The sequence below is a fragment of the Apaloderma vittatum genome, unplaced genomic scaffold, assembly GCF_000703405.1.
Source record: "Apaloderma vittatum isolate BGI_N311 unplaced genomic scaffold, ASM70340v1 scaffold34135, whole genome shotgun sequence".
Classification (NCBI taxonomy): domain Eukaryota; kingdom Metazoa; phylum Chordata; class Aves; order Trogoniformes; family Trogonidae; genus Apaloderma; species Apaloderma vittatum.
In genome coordinates this window covers 10,574-16,068 of record NW_009717188.1, presented here as the reverse complement: position 1 = coordinate 16,068, position 5,495 = coordinate 10,574, and the positions used below count along the sequence as shown (strand labels likewise).

The window sequence follows — 5,495 nt, the reverse complement described above, 5'->3', positions numbered from 1 at the left end:
TGCGCTGGCCTCCCTGGCTAGCTTCTGCTTTCATTCCGTACACTGGTTTTCATTTCTCTTCCAGGCTTCAGAGCTCTCCGCTGTCACAGCTCCTGCAGTTTAAGTACTTCTAAGCTGACCTCTCTCCAGCTTCTGTTCTTGCTCTGGGAAACAAGCCATTTCTTCTCATTTCAGTCTCACACAGACCGGGGCATGAGACTTGCTTGGGTGCAGGCAGGGTAGGAAAAGAAAGGTAAAATTATTCAGGGAGGAAGGTTGTAGGAAAGGATGTTACAGTGGCTACTGATTCTTCATTCCCTGAAAAAGATGGTGACAAAGATCCTCCCAAGGGCTTTTCTGCCTGAAATCCTGCCGTCGCCAAGAGCCACAGATCACAAAGGACATTCCCCCAGGGCAGAGGGATGCCAGGTACTTTCCTCACATCCCTAGGCTGATGGGAAAGCCTCATCTGCCTTCCTTTAGTGGTACAGCTCACCTGTGGGTGGCTGCACCATCCCAGCCCTGGCACCCTAGCACCATCAGAAGGACATAAAGGGATCTTATCCCATCCCTGCCACACCTACCAGCCATTTGATTGCAAAGGCGATCCCTGACCAAGCCCAGCTGCCCAGCAAATCCCTCTTGCACAGTTCCTGAGGGATGCAGGAGGCCACATGGGGAGGCTGCGGGGCCATGGGATGCTGGCCAGTGAGCCATGCCAGAGCTTCCCAGGCCCTCCCCGCTCCCCCAAGGGATGTGGGTGCCAGGCAGAGCCCTTGCTGGCCGGAGCGGCCAGACAATGGCCCTTTTGAAGGACGCAAAGCCCATCTGGTGTGGCCAAAGCCTCAGCATCACGGGGAGCAGGATGGGACCTGCGCTTCAGAGAGACGCTGCAGAGCGCCCTGACCTACAAACATCCCCTGCACGTGGGAAGTGGTTTGCAGCCTTGCAGTGAGCCCAAAATAAGTTGTGAAGCTAGCAAAGATCCGAGCTCGGTTGCCAATCTCCGTGTGTTACCACCACAGCTGGAAAGGTCACACCTCACCGTGGGAGCAGAGGTCACACCACCCATGGGGTTTCCAACCCTCCATCAGCGCTGGAGAGGAGCCGACAGCTGACACATCCCTGCCAACGCGCCACAAAGAGAGGGACCAAGCTGGTGCTGCTGGACACGGGGTCTTCAGAAAGTCCCAAAGATCTGGACTCCAGAAGCACTAACGAAAATGAAAACAATCACTTTGTGTCTTACTTCTTTTTCTTTTTCTTTTTCGCTTGATTGTGATGAGCACACAAGGCCCAGTGGGTTCATCTACATACTGATGTAGGGGTTCTTCACAGCAGAGCTCTCAGTTTTCAGCCTGGTCTCCCTTGTTCTTCCTTGAGGACACGCCGAAGGCATGGGAGGGGTGGGCTGTCCTCTGTGGCAGCAGATGCAGCCCCAGCAGAGACATTTCATCTGTGTCAAACCATCCCAGGCATTTGCAGGGTTTGAAGGGAGCTGAGGGGTGCGGGTCGGGTGTCCCCCAGTCCCTGGACCTGGCAGTCGAGGTGAGCCATGAGCACAGCCCCACGGCTGCTTCCCTAAGGCTCAAAAATTGCTAAAACACAAGTTTTCCCTATTCCTTTCTTTTCCTTTCATACCAGGGATGGAGAAGGGTGTGAAGCAAGGAGGCTTTTTTATTTCACTTTAATTTTGCTTTAAAATGCTGTACACTTAATCCTCTTTGGTTTATTTTGCTTCAAAAGAAATGCCAGTAAAAATTTCAGCCATCAGCCATCAGAGAGAGATAGTATTGCCAGGGGTGTTTTTTTCTCGGAAAATGCCCTTGCTGGAGGAAGATTGAACCTTTGATGAGATACATTTTTCTTATCAGCTATAAAACATTGTCCTGACGTGACACGGTTTTGGGGAGATGTGAAGGGGTCTCTTGTGCAGCGTGCCGGGGTGGTCGGTGCTCGCTCACAGGCCAGGCTGGCCATGGTCTCCCTTTGACCTGGGATGGTTCCCAGTCACTCTCACAGGCACGTGTTCCCATGGGAGCCTGTTCCAGGACATGACATCATCTCAGAAATTCCAGCATTTCTCCAGAAATGTCAAGAATGGTGGGGGCGAAATTCGTGGACACTGATAGAAATCCACTGGTGCCTGAGTTCTGAGAGGGCAGGACGGGGAGTGCTGCAGGTAGAAGCAGAGCTTGTCCCAGAGGCAACTTCTAAACTAGGACATTTTAAAAGTTCTCCTTTTTCTGAGCAGATCCTGACTCCTCAGCGTGAAAATCTGCTATAAATAGCAACTTACATCAGCCACTCTCAACATATTTTTGAGGGTTCCCCTTTCATTCAAGATTGAGAATTTCCCTATTTCTGCTAGCACCGAATTTGTTTTGGGCTTTTGCTTTATTTAGCACTTTCTCCCGGGATTTTTTGGGGACTTGCAGAAAACATTTATGGTATCCCTCTATGTAAATTGGTGCAACATCAGCCAGATTGCTTCAGACAGCCTGTCCTGCTGACTCCAAGCACTGTGCACCGGCTGCAGGGGCAAAGGGACACCACGGGCTGAGTTAGGGATCCTGAACCCACCTGGAGCCACGGTGGGAAAACTTCCACCTTAAATCACCTCCCTGCTGTGCTATGAACCTGATCACCCCTGAGATGCTCTGGTCTGCTTTGGTGGCTCTTCCACAGCCGTCTGTCCATCAGAGAACAGCTCCCAGGTCAGATGGTCCTTCACCCAAGAGGAGTAGCTTCCTCTCATTCTGACAGGGGGGAGAGCTGGAAGAAATTATTTTCTCATTTCATCATGACTGTAACGCGGGAAAGTGGGTGAGGAAACATTTTTTAGGAGCATGTTGCAACACCCGGGGCACTGTTGATATGACTATAGCCTTCCACTTCTAGCAAGCCTGCAAAGAGCTGGCAAAGGGGGAACTTTGGTCAGGTTTCTAAGGAAAAGTGAGACAAAACAAACACCCTGATTTTAGAGTTATTTCAGCTTTCAGCAGTAGAAAAGTTTCAGCCCTATAAGGCACATTAGCTGGGCTAAACTGATCCTACATTGACTCAGCTAATCTAAGAAAATTTTTTTTGATTCATTAAAAAATGCACCGGGCTAAACTGATCCTACACTGACTCAGCTAAACTAAGGAAATTTTTTTTTGATTCATTAAAAAATGCTCTCTGAGAGTCCAAAAAAAAATCATCATCTGCTTGCTGACAAAGGCATGAAGGCATGGAGGCTTTCAGCTGCCTGAAATGGAGAAGGATACCATTGAGAACATTTGCATAATTAATGCAGATTTCCAAGTAATTCTCCTGTTCTAATGAACCTTGATTTTTCTCCAAACATTTCTGCACCATAAATGGAATTTCTCCTGCCTGCCCTACCCACATCATGTGCCTTGGGAGAGGGACGGGACCAGAAGGCTGTAGGTGGCAGATCTCAAGACGTGACCCATGAATGCCTGAAGGTACAATCACAGGGAACAGCTCAGAGGCAAATCACGCTCTTACATACATCTACAAGTTCTATTCCCTGAACAACCTGACAGTGGAGCCAAGTGAGCCACCGCTAGCTCAGAGTCGTTTTCTGGTCCAGCTGGCTCCCACCTCCTGCCTGGCTGCCTGTCCTGTCCTGCCTGCGGAGGCAGGCTCTCTCCTCATCCTCGCAGGATAGCTGGGGACAAGCAAGCTGACAAGCGGAAGAGGGGGATTGAGGTCTGAACCAAAGAGCAAGCTGGTGAGGTGCCTCTTTCTGCAAATGGCAAAGGGAAGGATGCAGATGGGACTGGACTGGCCATGGTGCGACCAGGAAGGAGGTGATGCTCAGCATGGCAAGAGCCACCTTTGCCCCACGGGGTAAGTCTGCCCTCCTCAGTCAAGGCAAGGGGCAGGTACAGCACCACAACTCCCATCAGGAGCTTTCTTGAGGGTGAACCACCTCTGGGACTTCTCCTGTGCAAGTCCAGGACTGTGTTGTCCTTCAGGCCCTTCTCTGCCTGCACGGAGCAGAGGAGTTAACCTGCACGGAACTAACCTGCCGTGGGCTGACCTGCCTCCCCTCCCACCAGCCATGGCAGGTTGGGGGCTGTGCGCACCACATGGTGTTGGAATGATATTTTGGGAAACACCAGGTCATTTACAGAAGGTGTCTGCGTCAATAATAGAGAGCCTTTAATAGAAACACAATGAGTCAGTGCTCAGCACTGCGGTGAGGGTGCAGAGGTACTGGCGGTGCGGTTGGGTTGCTCCGCTTTACGTTATAGTTCTTCCACTGACTTATAGGCAGTATCCGTCAAGACATCACCGCTCAGCAGTACCTTGAAAATAACAAAATGGAGACAATTTCCAGAAATGTGTCTGCCTCCCTGTTGAAAACAGATGTCCTAGGAACATCTCATTACAGCTGGATGGACCTCAGCTCTTCCCAGAGCATCCGTCACCTCCCTGCCAGGTCTTCCCTCTCCTCCTCTGGGACAAAGAGGAGTTTGGTAGAGCCCCAAGGCTCTGTGTGTAGCAGCTTCTTCCCAGTGGACCATCCCTTGTCACAGCCCTTGCCCAGCCCTCAGAGAGCAACCTCACCTATCCATAGCCCTTGAAATTTAACTGTTCAATCTGAATTGGTCATTTAGAGTCTCCTTATAGGACATGGAGTGTGGCAGGGACCTCCAGGAGATATCATCCCATCTCAACTCTCTCCCTTCAACTCAGGAGGAAACCCAAGTGCTTCAGCTTCTGCAGCTCTTTTTCATGCCCAGCACCACCTGTGCAGGTGCCTGCAGGACATGCCCCGAGTCCCCTCAAACTACATGAAGCATGTGCAGGACACAGAGTGACATCTCCTGTCTCCTGCCACTGGGGCAACATGGGCTGGGCAGATGTGAAGTCTATGACAGAGGAGATCTCAGCTCCCTTTTCCCTGTCCTGCCTCATCCTTTGGACAGTTTTAAGGCTCAGCTTGACAAGGTGCTGGGCTGCATCATTTAAACTGTATTTCTTTACTTTACAGGGTTGGACTAGATGATCCTTGAGGTCCTTTTCAACTCAGTAGTCTATGATTCTATGACCCTGTCCATGGTCTTCAGCCCATTTGCATGGCTCTTGCAAGGACGCACTCTCACCTCCAAGCTGCTGGGGCAGGTTGGGTAACAGGGGCCTGTTGACAAATACAGGAACCTCCACGGGGGAACTTCTTACTAAGGGGCATGCACGAAAGAAGCAGAAATAGCATCGATGAGTGTTTCATATCCTGTGTCACTGGAGAGGCACTGAATCGAGGGGGCAGTTTCACGCTTCCGGGGCTGGGGCTGCTGCTCCGTTCCATCACGAGATTCCACCATGAGCAGCCTCTTCTCTGGGGGAAATTCCACTACGCAAGCCACGGCGCAGACCTCCTCACCCCATAAATAGAGGAGCTCCTGACTATCTCAGCAGACAGAAAAGAGGCTTTCAAGCTCCACTTGCCTGCTTCAGCACCAGCCACCACTTCTCAGCTGACATGAAGGTCTCTGTGGTCA

General features: G+C 51.0%; 1 protein-coding gene across 1 annotated transcript in view; it reads left to right on the top strand.

The window, feature by feature from the left end:
• CCL5 (chemokine (C-C motif) ligand 5) overlaps window positions 1–5,495 on the top strand; it is a 16,442-nt gene that overhangs the window by 10,146 nt on the left and 801 nt on the right. The gene's annotated exons all lie outside the window — the stretch shown is intronic.